General features: G+C 48.9%; 2 protein-coding genes, 1 long non-coding RNA gene and 1 gene segment (V, D, J or C); 1 reads left to right on the forward strand and 3 right to left on the reverse strand.

Annotated features, from left to right (window-relative positions):
- The window catches only part of LOC125961261 (immunoglobulin lambda variable 2-8-like), a 66,576-nt gene that overhangs the window by 34,933 nt on the left and 16,551 nt on the right, over nt 1–15,092 (reverse strand).
- The window catches only part of LOC125961265 (uncharacterized), an 88,169-nt gene that overhangs the window by 33,297 nt on the left and 39,780 nt on the right, over nt 1–15,092 (forward strand). The window lies entirely within an intron of this gene.
- Nucleotides 1–15,092, reverse strand: part of LOC125961260 (immunoglobulin lambda-1 light chain-like) — an 82,350-nt gene that overhangs the window by 31,640 nt on the left and 35,618 nt on the right. The gene's annotated exons all lie outside the window — the stretch shown is intronic.
- Nucleotides 1–15,092, reverse strand: part of LOC101270467 (immunoglobulin lambda-1 light chain) — a 162,038-nt gene that overhangs the window by 28,352 nt on the left and 118,594 nt on the right. The gene's annotated exons all lie outside the window — the stretch shown is intronic.

Raw genomic sequence — 15,092 nt, forward strand, 5'->3', positions numbered from 1 at the left:
GCATCCTGGCCGTGGCCACTGTGCCCCTTTCACTGGGTGTCCTGGGGTTCACTGTGAATGCGACCCTTTAATATGGTTACTGTGTCCGGAGCGGATGGCACAGTCAGTCCCAACTTCCTGCCGAGCACTGAACCTTGGACACCTGTGGACCCTGAGGGCTGGTTCCCTCTGGGGCTCCACTTGGGCAGCCCCACCCTCTGTCCTGATGCTCCTGGCTGCTCTCTGCTTCCCCCTGCTGTGGAGTAGAATCGGACCGGGGCTCCCCTCCCTCAGGTCACCCCCAAAACCACCTGAGAGAGTGTGGACCAGGGAGTCCAGCCCTGACTCTGAGCAGCTGTGACCCCTACCCTGCCCGGCCCAGCACGGAGAGGTCACCTACACAGTGCAATTGTTATTCCTGTAACCATGTCTCAGGGTAGAAATGCCCTTCCTGTCCCTTTGGTTTTGTTAGTAGAGTGTGCAGGATGAACTGTAGCTGCAAAGTGTCAAGTTCCATAGCAACGTGTGTAATCCCCTCAGGACCCAAGGTTCCTTGTATTTGGGAACCAAGATTGATACTATCTCCTCCCCAGGAGGTCAGTTGAGTGATGATGTTCCTGGCACTTGAGGTCATTTAAGCCCTTACATCACCATCATCATCATTATCACCACCATCATCATCATCATCTTCATCACCATCATCATTACCATCATCACCATCATCTCCATCATCAACATCATGATCTCCACCATCTCTTCTCCTTTTTTTATTTTTTTATGTCACCTCACACCTCTCAGAGTTTGTGGTGCTAGCATTTCTACCTTAGCATAGTCTGCCTTTTTAAGGAAACGGGGGATCTCCTGCTATTCCACTGGGATTCTATCCAGAAATCATACAGATGGCTGAACCCCTCTCCTCGGATTCCTGCAGGGTGACGACAGGAAACTCTAGGACCTCATAACTCACTGATTCCCCCTTTAGTTAACAATACACTTTGGTGGACTTTTTATAATTTAACTTGGAAAAAGATTTCTTAAGGCCAGTACATACCTCCCCATTTTATAGCAGGTTAAGCTGTGGCCCAGAGAGAGTAAATCCCCAGATTAATAGAGAAATGTGGGGTGAGCCCAGGATGGAGCCCAGGGGTCCTGGATTCAGACCCTGGCCCTTTGGGGCAGAACTTCATCAGGGAGGGAGGGGAGCATGAGGGCCAGGCTGAGAGGAGAGACAGGGTCCCCAGGATCACTGTCGTCCCCACCACAACCTTTCTGTCAGTAGAAGCCCCCTCAGCCTGCATGTGGGGGTGGTCAGCGGGGCTGTACCCCAGATTAAGCTGGAGAATCTGTGGGGATGCAGGACTGCCTGGCCATTCAGGGGCCTGGCTGGGTCCTGCTGCCTCTGCTGCAGTGATGCTTCGTCCTCATTCTCCTGAGCAGGTGGGAGTGACTGGTGTCTCATGGCCAATCTATTGGTTGAGAGCTGAGTCTTCAGGGATCTGTAGGGCCTGCAGGTTTACCAAAAGTACCTTAAGACCAGCCTTTTTAAAATTAACCTATGTGTTGCCTTTGTTATAGTTCTTATTTCTTAGAATGACTGTAATTACTATCTCTGATCCTTTCATGTCTGTGTGAAGAGCTCTGTTAGCATTTCTCACAATAGAGAACCACTGTCCTCCTGTGCACAGTGAACACACTCCTCTCTGTGGAACTTTTGCAAAAGATCCCATAGCCTAGAGTCATAAGGAATCTTAGCTGATAAATGCTGGATCAGAGAGAAGTGATAACCAAATGTGGGGGCGGGAACCTTGAGGATCTTATCCGGTAACAAAACTAACAGCTAAAATAAACTTCTGGGCACCTGGGAATGCGGCGGCTGTGGACTGGACCGATGAATGTGAATTCTCTGAAATACATACATACGTACATATATACGGAGACAGAGAAAGGCTGTAACTGTCCAGGGCACCATGTAACCCATGTTACGACCAGGGAGAGGGTATATGGGTGATCACTACACAATTCTTCTTCTGCTTTGTTGGTCAAATGACTTCAGAATTCAAATTCCTTTACTTTATTTCAGACTGAGCAATTTAAAAAATATTGTAAAACATACATACATAAGAGTTATTACTTTAATCACCGTGATGGTTCATTTTGTGTGTCCATTTGACTCGGAAACCGAGGTCCCACTTACATTTATTTCTGCGGGTGTCCGGGGGTGTTTCTGGAGGACATGAGCATTTGAACCTGTGGGCTCAGTGAAGCAGGCGGCCCTCCCCGTGTTGGCCTGGGAGGAACAAAAGGCCAAGGAAGGTAGAGTCCCCCTCCTCCCTGACGCGGAGGCTGGGACATCGGTCTCCCACCCTGGGACTGAGAGTCATACATCAGCTTCCCTGGTTCTCAGGCCTTCGGACTGAATCTCACCCCTGGCTCTGCCGGTGTCCACTTGCAGACAGTGCTTCCTGGGACTTCTCAATCTCCAAAACCTCATGGGAAGATTCCTCATAATAAATCCACATAAAAAATTGCTCACAATAAATCTCTGTCTATTCATACCTATCCTATTTGTTTTGTGTCTGGAGAAACCTGGATAATACAATCATTTTTGAGTGAAAATCCAGTGGTACTAAAACACATTCACAACGTTGCGCACCCATCACCATGATCTATTTTTAGAGCTTTTTCATCACCCCAAACAGAAACTCTGCCCCCATCAGACAGTAATTTTGGGCACTTGGGACCTGGGGTCCAACCTGAGGACAGTGTGTCCAGGAGGGTGTCCCCAGGAGAAGCCAGGTGGACTCAGCACTTCCTCTGCGGTTTCTGTGAAATCTCAGGAGAGGAAGGGTCCCAGGGGACAGGGCCAGGTCTCAGGCCTCTCCAGGCTGCAGGTAGCCCCGCAGGACATGGGGCGCCTCATCCAAAGAGCAGGGGACCCAGCCCCAGGACTCCTGCAGTGGGTCCCACCAGGAGCAGATGGATCCCCACAGAGCTCCGCCGGCTCAGAGAGCGTGGGCTCTCCTGAGACACGGGATCACACTCGGGCCCTGGACCATATCATGACCCCTAAAACTTTCCTTTCCTCTCAACCCTGACAGCAGTCTTTGTAGCTCAGAGCAGACACCTTTCTCCATTTTCATCAGGACGAACCAGGGTCCCAAGAGGACAGAGTGTCCAGTCCTGGAGGAGCCGGGCCAGGACCAGAGAGGATGCCCAAGCCTCAGGTCTGCCCTCCAGCTGCTCCGAGGTGGGTGGAGTGAACGCCCGGCCAGGCAGAGAGGTTAGGATCTCACTTCTCCATCTGCCTGTGTCACCATGAGGATTATAACTGCTGTCATATGACTGATAGTAATAGTCAGCCTCGTCCTCAGCCCGGACTCCGCTAATGGTTAGGGTGGCCATGTTCCCCGATTTGGAGGCAGATATCCAGTCAGGGATACCCGAGGGACGGTTGCCATCACCATAGATGACCAGCACAGGGGCCTGGCCCGGCTTCTGCTGGTACCGTTGAACATATTTACTTCCAATGTTGTTCCCCCCACACGTGATCCTGGCCGTCTGTCCCAGGGGCACCGACACCGAGGGCGACTGAGTCAGTTCATAGGAGGACACAATGCCTGCAGGAGAGAAAAGGACAGGTGGGCTGGAGGTGAAGAACCCATGTCCAGAGACCCCCACCTGCCTGGCCTGGACTAAGCTCCAAAGATTCTCTGGGCCCCGAGGGCGCCCACTCCCGTCAGTCTCAGCCCCAGGGGCCCATGGGCCTTGCTGGTGGATGGAGCCTCTGAACAAATGAGAATGCCCCTCACTTTCTCTGGCAGGTGCAGCCCCTCGGGGCTCACACACAGCAGTGAGCACAGTGGGGAGATTTCAGCCCCTCCAGTCCCCCATCCTGCGGCAGGGCCAGGAGTCTCCTGTCCCCACGGGCAGCACCCTGCTGAGCTCAGAGTCAGGGCCAGGCCTGTCCCCGAGCCCTGGGCCAGGGGTGGGCGGACCCTGGGGGCAGCACCTGTGCAGTGAGCCAGGAGGCCGAGGAGGAGGGGCGTCCAGGCCATGGTGGAGGCACCCCGAGTCTGCTCCCCGAGGCCTAGGCTGGGCAGGGTGCCTCCCAGGCCTCTCTTATCCCCTTGCTGGAGAGAGAGCTGCCGGGGGTGCGAATCAGCCGGAGCCCAGGGGGTCTGCCTGGGGAGCTCTGTGGTTTCAGAGAAGGGCTCAGTCCCCAGGGACACAGAGAGGGAGGGGTGGCCCCTGCAGACCCCGCCTCGGCCCGGGGGATCCTCCTCCACCTGCTGTCCCATAGTCTGGGGGTGACATCTCCACCCCAGTCTGAGTCCTGGCCTCACTCCTGGACGGGCCTGGCCACTGAGAGCTCAGAGGTGGGTCTGTATTCTCTGAACCCATTCTGTGGGTGACAAGCTGGGATTTAGATAGGGGTAAGGTCCTGCCCTGGATCACAGTTCTTCAGTGACAGAGGTCTTAATCCCTAAATAATAGCCTCTTCTGAGTGTTCTAGAACATGTCTGGGTTAGGAGGGGGTGTGGGAAATTCTCAACCTAAATTGTAGATTCTTCCTGTCAGTTATCCCTGCTGCCTGAGGGCGGCGCTGCTGCACCTGCCCTGGGGTGGGGGTCTGACACCTGGGAGGCTGACAATGCCCTGCTTCCCGTGGAGCTGAACAGAAAACCCAAGGACAACACACTCCAGATTCAAAGCAACTAGTGCAGCATTTTCATGATCTTTTCTCTGGAATTACTGCTTAGGTCTTAGGGATCCGGTGCATAAAATATCATCTGTTGCTGGTTCATGGTCCATTAGTGTGACAAGTTAATTGTACATTTAATAACCTGTAATTGTCAATACATTTAAAAAATAAATTTAGTTATTTTATTTATTTATTTTTGGCTGCGTTAGGTCTTTGTTGCTGTGCGTGGGCTTTCTCTTGTTGAGGTGAGCAGGGGCCACTCTTCATTGCAGTGCACGGGCTTCTCATTGTGGTGGCTTCTCTTGTTGCGGAGCACAGGCTCTAGGCACGTGGGCTTCGGTAGTTGTGGCTTGCAGGCTCAGTAGTTGTGGCTCGCGAGCTCTAGAGAGCAGGCTCAGTAGCTGTGGCACATGGGCTTAGTTGCTCCGCAGCATGTGGGATCTTCCCGGACCAGGGTTCAAACCCATGTCCCCTGCATTGGCAGGTGGATTCTTAACCACTGCACCACCAGGGAAGTCCTGTCAATACTTTTTCTTTTTTTTTAAGATTTTTTTGATGTGGACCATTTTTTAAATTTATTTATTTATTTATCTATTTATTTATTTTGGCTGTGTTGGGTCTTTGTTTCTGTGCGTGAGCTTTCTCTAGTTGCGGCGGGCGGGGGCCACTCTTCATCGCGGTGCGCGGGCCTCTCACTGTCGCGGCCTCTCTTGTTGTGGACCACAAGCTCCAGACGCGCAGGCTCAGTAGTTGTGGCTCATGGGCCTAGTTGCTCCGTGACATGTGGGATCTTCCCAGACCAGGGCTCGAACCCCTGTCCCCTGCACTGGCAGGCAGATTCTTAACCACTGTGCCACCAGGGAAGCCCTGTCAATACTTTTTGAACATAATTGTTCGCCATGTGGTCTCCATCCTCCAAGTTAGACCTCAGCTCTCATGCTAGACAGGGATGTACCTGGAGGAAACTTCTGGCTTTTCTTTTCAAAACAATCCACAGGTGACATGTTTATATTTCCAATGTGGACATTTCCCCTGCAACCTCTGGAATTCTGTGTCAAGTAGGAGATTTATGTGCCCCTTGTCCAGGTTGTCACATGGTTATTTAAATATTCTCCAGGGAAATGGTCTTCTTGTGAAAAGTTCACTATTTTTGTAGGTCATCCAGAAATTTCCTCTTGCACCTCTAAGAGTTTGGACAGTGGTTTGGCTAGCAAACCACTAAGGCTGTCAGGATTTTCTTTTTTTACATGAAGGAGAAACATATCCAGCCAACGAATGATGGGTTAATAGCTGTCTAGGTCCCAGCCCATTTCCTCCCTGGACCCTGTTTCAGATGAAGACAAAGGTTTTGGTATAACTGAGGTGTCCACTGTGAAGGCTGGGGTAGCACTTTGAAACAGAACAGGTGTTCTTGTTGGTTGGTCCCCATCATTTTTTTTGTAGCTGACTTTTAAAATTGAAATATATTTGCCGTATAACACTGTGTAAATTTAAAGTGTACAACATGGTAATATGTTACATTCGTATATTGTCCACTGTAGCCATAATTAACACCTCTATAACATTACATAATTATTCTATAAAATTAAATATTTTTTCTATTGAATTATAGTTGATTTACAATACTATATTAGTTTTGGGTGTACAACAGTGATTCGATATTTATATAGATTATATTTCATTTAAAGTTAATATAAAATATTGGCTATATTCCCTGTGCCATAAAGTATGTCTTGTAGATTATTTATTTTATACATAATAGTGTGTACTTCTAAATCTTTACCGTATCTAGCCCCTCCGCCCTTTTTCTCCCCACTGATAATAACCACTTGTTTGTTCTCTATATCTATGAGTCTGTTTCAGTTTAGTTACATACATCCATTTGTTTTCTTTTTTTTTTAAGATTCCATATATAAGTGATTACATACAGTATTTGTCTTTCTCTGTCTCACTGATTTCACTAAGAATAATGCCTTCCAGGTCCATCTGTGTTGTTAGAAATGGCAAAATTTCATTTGGCATTTAATATTCCATTGTATACATATACCACATGTTTATCCGTTCATCTGTTGATAGACACATAGGTTGCTTCCATGTATTGGCTCTTGTAAATAATGCTCCTATGAACATAGGAGTGCATGTGTTGCTTTGAATTATTGTTTTCATTTTCTTTGGATATATACCCAGGAGTGGAAATGCTGCATCTTATGGTAATTCTATTTTTCATTTTTTGAGGAAACTCCCTACCATTTTCCATAGTCGCTGCATTCCCACCATCAGTGTAGTTGGGCTCCCCTTTCTCCACATCCTCACCAACATTTGTTATTTGTATTCTTTTTGATGATAGCCATTCTGACAGGTGTGAAGTGACATCTTATTGTGGTTTTGGTTTGCATTTCTCTCATGATTGGCCAGGTTGAGCACCTTTTCATGAGCCCGTTGGCCATCTGCATGTCCTCTTTGGAAAAATGTTTATTCAGGTCTTCTACACATTTGCTTTTGGGTTGTTTGTTTTTTTGATATTGAGTTGTATGACCTGTTTATATATATTTTGGATCTATAAGCCCCTTATCTTTCATATCATTTGAATATTTTCACCGATTCAGTAGGTTCCATTTGTCATTTTCTTGATGGCTTCCTGTCTTCTGCAAAGGTTTTTTTTTTAAATTAATTTATTTTATTTTATTTATTTTATTTTTTTGGCTGTGTTGGGTCTTCGTTGCTGCATGTGTGCTTTTCTCTGGTGGTGGTGAGCAGGGGCTACTCTTCGTTGTGGTGCACAGGCTTCCCTTTGCAGTGGCTTCTCTTGTTGTGGAGCACGGGCTCTAGGCATGCGGGCTTCAGTAGTTGTGGCACACAGGCTCAGTAGTTGTGGCTCGCGGGCTCTAGAGAGCAGGCTCAGTAGTTGTGGCACACAGGCTTAGTTGCTCTGTGGCATGTGGGATCTTCCCAGACCAGGGCTCGAACCCATGTCCCCTGCATTGGCAGGTAGATTCTTAACCACTGCACCACCAAGGAAGCCCTGTGCAAAAGTTTTAAGTTTCATTAGGACCCATTTGTTTATTTTTGGTTTTGTTTTCTTTGCCTGAAGAGAGAGATGGAAAAATATTACTACAATTTATGTCAGAGTCTTCTGTCTATATATCTATTTTTTGGGATAAAATCAGATATTTAATCCCCCTGGCATTTGTCATTTACTCACTTTTCACTTTAAAATGGTCCCCATATACAACACCTACACATGGGCAGATCCTGAGGGATCTGGGATTCAAACCCAGCTCAGGGCCAGAGTGGTATTTTCCTTGAGTTAAGAATTTGATGGGTAGAAGTGACATGTGTTCAGGTGGAGCAAAGGGGATTCACACGTAATAAATCCGGGTCTTTGCAGCTGCTTAGCACAGGCTGGAGCCCTGGGAGCAGGAACAGGATTGACACAGGCGGGTTGAGACAAGCCCCTCGGCCATCCCTATTTCACCTGGGGTCTGAAGGCCTTCAGGGAAGGGGTTACTCCTCCTTCTCCTCTGCCCAGTACTCACCATGAAGCAGTGCTGGGGCTTTAGCTGCTGCATGTGCCTCTGGTCCTGAGCCCTGTCTACTGTCCTGTGTGGGTGACTAGTCACCGCCTTCCCCAAATGTCTGTAGATTTGCTGCTGTGATTGGGAGCAGAGGACTTGGGGAGCACACTTGACAGGGAAAGGCAGGGGCTGAGAGAAGGAATAATAATGCCAAATTCACTTGGGGAGGAAGATGGTTTTTCTGGTGGAACGTTAAAAACATTCTCCTGAAGTCTTAGGTTAAAGAGATCTTGCTTGAAAATTCTGGATCAACATGACTTGCCTTGTGATGGTCATCACTAGCTCAGCCTCCAGTCTGGTCTTTGTCGCTCGTCTGCTCTGCCCATGGTCAGCGGAGAAAGGAGCGGCTCTTCCTACGGGGAAGGGAAGCCCTGTCCGTGGTGCTGATCCAGGTTCCGTGCCCTGGAAGGACCATGCGGGGAGGAAGGTGGAGCTGGCTACTCCAGGCTGATTCAGCTCCCCGTTAGAAGCTGTCACTATGAAACAGGTACATTAGACCAGACTATACAGAAGTCCTCAGTCTCTTCCTTTGGCTGCACCCCAGCGATGGTGAGCGCAGCTCTGTCCCCAAGGATGGAGCCTGAAAAGCAGCTGGGGATGGATGCCGGGCATTTGTCCGTGTGGTGTATGGGCTATACAGGATTTTGGCCAGGTTTCTTCAGGAGCCATCCTTGAGCATTCGCAGTTGTGCTGGATCCTGTACTCACAGAGCCGGTGAGGGTGACTGTCAGTCCGGACAACACCGTGAGGGAGAGCTCCTGGGTCACCGCAGGCTGGGAGCTGACAGCTGACGAGAACAGAAGGAGATGCCCATGGGCACCACAGTTAGGGTGACTCCTCCACAGGGCCCCTTGCCCAGGCCCCTTCCTCAGAGCCCAGGGAGTCTGCCCTGACCTGTGCAAAAGCCCATGAAGGGGGCAGTGGTCCAGGACATGTTGGTGATGCTTCTACATGCACTGCTTCTTGAGGACCTCACAGCTGGAGCTGGACTCCTTCAACTTAAATCTCCTCTTCTCCATCTCTTCAGTGAAGGGCAGCCCTCATGCAAATCCCCCACCCAGCTTCCTGCTTGCACCAGGGCTGCCTCCCAGCTGGGTAAACACCTGCAGATGAAGAGTGGGTGGAGGGGTGGTGAGGGCTTTGTGTCTGTTTTCCTTCAACAGTCGCCCACCCTCTCTGGGCGTGAGGGTCGTCACAGCTGCTGAGGCATGCTTGGGGACCACTTATGGGAGAATGAAAATGGTGTCATTTGAAAAGATGCACAGCTGGGCCAGTTCCCCACAAACAGAGATATGGACTCACAGTGTCCCCTACTTCTCAAATGTCTGAAAATCTCCTTTCCCAAAAGAGACTTCAGGCCTGATAGACTTGACTTTGTGTCTCTGGTTGATTCCCTCTAAAATGAACCTCAGTCTTTTCTTGAAAGTCTCTAAATAAAACTTCTCTGTCTCAAATCCAAGCTCTATCTGAGCTTAGAAGTCCTAGAATCCAGCCAGTAGCTCTGTATCAAATACTGTCTGCGTCTTCTATTACATTCTGACATGAAGAGAATGTATGTGGACTTTTGGAGACACCCTTTTTGATTCCCCACAAAGTCTGGTTGTTTATGGACGTGAGGAGTAAGGGCACCTGGGACTCATTGCTCCGGGTTGGGTGTCTATTAACTAAATCTTTTTCCAAGCCTCATGGGGGCAACTGAGGGAGGATGGAGTGGGGGATGTGAACCTACTCTTCTGGACTCAGTTGGATATTTTAGGCATGTCGATTCTATCAGATGGTGGCCCCCACATTGTAAGACGGCTCAGCATGGTGCAGGGATTTGGGAAGCTGAGGCAGCAATAAATCTATGAAGATTATTTGCCTCCTGGAGGTTTGAACCCTAAATGGAGCCCAAGCACCCCCAGAGAAGTGACAGTGAAAGGGAACAAGAGATGAAAGAAAACAAAGCTGTTTGCTTAATATGAGCATGTGCGCACGTGTGCGTGCGCGCGCGCGCACACACACACACACGTACTCATAACCAAATGAAGAGGAAACACTCATGACCATTCAGTCCTCATTTCTGTGACTGGTCACACAGTCATAGGTGGTATTTATAACTACTTTCTTCTCCTATCCATTCTGTATTTCCTCTGCCTTCAGCAGGCACCTCAGCTGGTCGTGGTTCTTGACTCGATGGGGTGATGCAAACTTTCATTCCCAGAGGCTATTCTGGGCTATTAGCAGAACTATTTGGACTGCCGGGTCGACCTTGGTTTGTGGTGACCTTGGCCCATGTTGCTGAGTCCATGCATAATCTCTGTCGCTGTCAACATTGCCACTTGGTTTGTGAGACCATTGGATGAAGACAGAGGTGGCTGGGGAAGGATGCTGCCTGGAATCCACAGAATGGGCCATCCTATCCACTTGATTATTAAAATTCTCCTCTGCTGAGGTCACGCATTGGTGAACATTCACATTGGACGCAAATATCTTCACGTAATTTTTGCCCTTTCAGAGAGGTCTATCCACGTACCTCTTCCCAAATTTATTTATTTATTTATTTAAATTAATTTTTTGTTGGAGTATAGTTGATTTACAATGTTGCGTTATTGATAGTTTCTGCTGTACAGCAAAGTAAATCAGCCATATGTATACATATATCCACTCTTTTTTAGATTATTTTTGCATATAGGTCATTACAGAGCACCAAATAGAGTTCCCTGTGTTATACAGTAGGTTCTTATTAGTTATCTTTTATATATAGTAGTGTGTATATGTCAATCTCAATCTCCCAGTTTATCCCCTCCCTTTCCTTCTTAACCGTAAGTTTGTTTTCTATTAATACATCTGTGACTTAATTTCTGTTTTGTAAATATGTTCATTTGTACCATATTTTCTAGATTCCACATATAAGCGATATCATATGATGTTTGTCTTTCTTGGTCTGACTTACTTCACTCAGTATGACAATCTCTAGATCCATCAATGTTACAAATTTATTTTTTCACCAACTTTCCATCACATTCCTTCCAAGTCCGTGACCATCCAGCCAAACCAATGACTCGATATATAATTGCACGTCGGGCCATTTCTCCCTCCAGAATGCACAGCCAGGTGCACTGTTGGAGGGTCTGCCTGTGGGGAGGGTTTCCTTTCACCGTGTCCTTCAAGGACGTCCCGGAGAGGGGCTGTCATGCTGCAGCTGTCCACTTCTGTGCACTTTGATGTATGTGCCTTGGTGGGTCAGACACCACCCAGTTCATGGTGGGCAGTTCAGGCCACACGGTAACTATATTCGGGATCTGGAGAAATAACCACAGAATGGATTCGGGAGCCCATGGGAGCCACTGTGAGACAGACCTGAGAAGAAATTCCATTGATCATCCCATCTCCACAAGCCCCTTCTCTGGAGGCCACAGTGGTGTTTGGGGGTCCCAGAATCAATATCAGTTCAGAGCCAGCATCCAGCAGTCCCTGAAAAGTCTGATTCTTTTGTTTTTCCCTGTACACAGTTACCCTGATAGTAGGCTATTGGTCCCCTTGGGGAAGACTGGGAGGAAGATCACAGCGTACCTTTTTGATAGTGTGCTAGGGTCCTTCCTCAAGGGCACTCAGCCTCTGCTTCATTCATGGGGTTCTGGGTCTGTAAACTGCTCAAGGCTAGGAATTAACCGAGGGACCGTGACTCTCTATTTTTATGATTTTAGTTAGACTTTTGTTCACTTGACCCAGAAGGTTCTCTGACCAAGTAGGAATTTAGCAGTCTTCCCACCTTTTTCACTTTTAGAAATACCACGATGAACAAGCCATGACATAGATCTGTACGCGTGACACTCTTCTCATGGCTGCTGCGACTCCGCTGTGACAGTAGCCTTGCCCTTGGCAGGCGAGGGCCGCCCCTAGGCCCCTGCCACCCAGGATCCAATTCCTCTCATTGTGTTTAGGATTTCCAGCTAAGGGGCTGCAGTTCCCATTATAAGGTCTGGCCTAGACAAGGGTGAGCACAGAGTTCTTCAAGGATGCTGGGGTTCCCCTCACAGATTTGTTTCTTAAAGTGTTGGTGAGAAGCACGTCTTCTATACCCTCCCGGAGTGGGTAGCAGGTCATAAAACACAAATCAACTCTAACATTACAAACTCCCTACCTTTGGTCTCCAGGCAGGTCTGGCTTCTCTAGGTCACTCACTAGAGGCCATCTTGGATTCTGCGTCCACCAACCAACCTGCATAGTGCTGAGGCTCTTTCTACCTCCCCGAGCTGCAGGGAACATGAAACGCAGAGTCTCTGTGGAGTGAGCCCAGATCACAAATCCAGCTGACCCGGCTTGATGTTTCTCCCACCACTGCCCCCCACCCTCGAATCCCTTCCCAACGTGTTCTGGGGATTTCTGTCTGTGTGAATTAGGAGAACCAAGCAGTTCTTGGAGTGCAGTGCCCCTCTCGAGGCTCACACTCTATTCTCATCTTAGGAGACTGCTGAGACCCAGGTCTAATTGTGGGTCCAGAAGCAAAGAGGGGCAATGGGGGCGGGGGGTCCTGAGGAGAATCAGCACAGCCTCACGTGGCAGCTTCCTCAGGGCAGCCGTGACCTTTTCCTTGGGCAATGCAGAGTCAATTGCCCCAGACAGATGTGGAAAGACCTGTACCACTGGGGGTGGGGAGGCGTCTTCCACAGGCAAAGAAGACACATGAGAATTGAGGGGCTCAATGTCCCCAGGTCCCTCAGGTCCTCCCACACATCCCCACCCAAGCTGCAGGATCCGGTTCTTTCCCAACCACCTTCTTCACTACAAGGCTGGGACTCAACTTTGCTGGAATGTAGCCAATTGAAGGAGGAGGGTCTGGGTTGGCTTTTCAGCTATTTCAGTCCAGGTGCTGCACGAGATGAGGCTCTCCTCCAGGGCACTCCGAAAGCTCGCATGTCACTTGTGCGGCCCTTGGGATGGGATCTTGAATCACTAAGCTCATCTTTTTCTCTCCCTACTCTATCCAGCAACATTCCGAGCAGATACCAACGTCATGATATTCTGTAGGGTTCCCAAAACGTTCCAAAATATCATATACAGGGTCACTTAGCTCCTCGATTCTTAAAAGTGGTTGCTTAGAAGAATCCAAGGCAGGGATTTTTCTCATTCCAATGAACAGGTCATGACATACACTAGCTGTGCTCTCTGTACTAATGGAAATAACTATTAGCACCATTCAATCAAATCAGATTAGACAGCCAATTCCAGAAACCTTAGAATCAATTAAGAAAAATCATCCTTAAAATTCTATTCCTCGTGAACCGCTCCAGGTACCAAAATCATTATTAGTCAGGTTGTTCCAGAGAAACAGGAAAAAAAAAATAATTTATTGTAGGAATTGATTCACACCATTATGGAGGCTGAAGGTGTCTCATAATCTATCAGCAAGTTGAGGAACCAGGAAAGCCAGTGATATAATTCAATCTGAGTCAGATGCCTGCAATTCAGGGGCCTAGGATGTAAGTCCTGGGCTAAGTTTGAAAGCTGAAGAAGCAGCAGTGCCAATGTCCAGGGTCAGAAGAAGGTGAAGCCTCTGATGACAAGGAGAGAGCAAACGTTCGCTTCCTCCCCCTTTTTTTCTATTCAAGCTCTCAACTCAAAAATGGTGCCCAGTGCACTGTAGCAGTGATCTTCTCTACTCAGTCTGTGGACTCAAATGCCAATGTCCTCCTCATGAGACATCTTCATAGACACCAAGAAATAATGTGTTAACCACAGTTAAGGCATCTCTTATAACATGCAAATAGACACATAAAATTAACCATCACACTGCTGTGGAAGAGCTGGCAAGAGTGGCACAACACACAGAATGAGGAAGTGGTTACCATCCCAAGACAATAACGCCAAGATCATATTTCCCACCACCTTCACTGTAGGCAGAGGGAGGAGCTCAGAGACCACTGACCTCTCACGGCTGAGTTGCATGAGGCTGGTAGCTCAGGGAGGAGAAGCATCTCCAGAGCAATAGGGAGACTGCGGACTCAGGGACATTTTGGTCTCACTTCCCCATGAACTTGGACCACTGTGCAAACTGTTACTACTTGTACCTGAGCTACAGTAATAATCAGCCTCGTCCTCAGCCTGGAGCCCAGAGATGGTCAGGGAGGCCGTGTTCCCAGACTTGGAGCCAGAGAAGCGGTCAGGGATCCCTGCGGGCCACTTACTGACCTGATAAATCAGGGTTTTGGGGGCCGTGCCCGGGCGCTGTTGTTAAGAGCTAACATAAGTGCTACCCCTGCTCTCACTGCTGGTTCCAGCATAAGAGATGGTGACCATCTGTCCCGGATTCCCAGACACTGAGGGAGGCTGAGTCAAGGCGCAATGCGCCCAGTACCCTGGAAAGAGGAGAAACACACTCTGGTCAGTTCCATACTAGACCCAGGTCACCCTGAGGACAAAGACCGAAAAAATCAGTCAGAAGTCCTTGGGGTCCCTTCCCTGGAGGCCTCACCTGTGTCCTGAGTGAGGAGGGTGACAAGAAGCAGAGCCCAGGCCATGGCAGAGACGCCCCAGACGCTGCCTTCTGAGCCCCCAGCCCTGGGCCTGGGCCCCCAGACCTCTCTTATCCCCTCCCCCCCAAAGGAGGGAGGGGCCTCCATGCAAATCAGCTTCCTGCACCTGCCCTTCCACACCGCCTCTACTGTGGCCCTTGATTCTGGGAACGGCTGAGTCCCTGGACAGCAGAGCTGCCTGAGAGATTAAAATGGACTGTCATGTATTTTCTGATTCAGGACAGACTGAGAAGGTGACAGAGCCCAGAACATGGAGCCCAGCTGGCTGTGTCCTCTCCTCCTGTGGGGGGTCGTGGTGGATACAGAGGGAAGCAAGAA

Source organism: Orcinus orca, chromosome 15 (genome assembly GCF_937001465.1).
Source record: "Orcinus orca chromosome 15, mOrcOrc1.1, whole genome shotgun sequence".
Taxonomy (NCBI): domain Eukaryota; kingdom Metazoa; phylum Chordata; class Mammalia; order Artiodactyla; family Delphinidae; genus Orcinus; species Orcinus orca.